The sequence below is a fragment of the Myotis davidii genome, unplaced genomic scaffold (assembly GCF_000327345.1).
Source record: "Myotis davidii unplaced genomic scaffold, ASM32734v1 scaffold479, whole genome shotgun sequence".
Taxonomy (NCBI): domain Eukaryota; kingdom Metazoa; phylum Chordata; class Mammalia; order Chiroptera; family Vespertilionidae; genus Myotis; species Myotis davidii.
Genome location: NW_006289825.1, coordinates 412304 through 412949, shown reverse-complemented (window position 1 = coordinate 412949; position 646 = coordinate 412304). Strand labels below are relative to the sequence as shown.

At 45.8% G+C, this 646-nt stretch overlaps 1 pseudogene; it reads left to right on the top strand.

Annotated features, from left to right (window-relative positions):
- Positions 1 to 60: 60 nt before the first annotated feature.
- Positions 61 to 553, top strand: LOC102768239 (annotated as a pseudogene).
- The last annotated feature ends 93 nt before the right edge of the window (positions 554 to 646 follow it).

Here is a 646-nt window from a genome sequence, read left to right as displayed (position 1 = left end):
AAAAAAAAAAAAGAGTGACTCGTCAACAAGTAGGTGGAGCAGCCTCTCCTGCAGACAGAGATGCAGATTTTTGTGAAGACCCTGACTAGCAAGACCATCACCTTAAGGTTGAGCTTAGTGACACCATTGAGAATGTCAACGCTAAAATCAAAGACAAGGATGGCATCCTGCCTGACCAATACCATCTGATTTTTGTGAGCAAAAAGCTAGAGGATGGCTGCACTCTCTCAGACTACAATATTCAGAAAGAGTCCATCCTGCACTCGGTGCTTCATCTGAGGGGTGGCAACATCAAACCCTCCCTCCACCAGCTCACACAAAAGTACAACTGCAACGAGATGATTTGCCACAAGTGTTACACTGACCTGCACCCCCAAGCTGTCAACTGCCTCAAGAAGAAGTGTGGCCACACCAACAACCTGCACCCAAAGAAGAAGGTTAAATAAAGCCCCTCCACTAACTCCTTGGGTTCACAGGGCAGCCTGAACCTATCTGAACCTTGTGACCCTGGGGCCTCAATAAAGTTTCTCTTTTGTTGACTGGAGCAGTAAAAGAAGAAGAAGAAGGAGGATGAGAAGGAGAAGGAGATGAAAAGAAGAAGAAGAAGAAGAAGAAGAAGAAGAAGAAGAAGAAGAAGAAGGAGGAG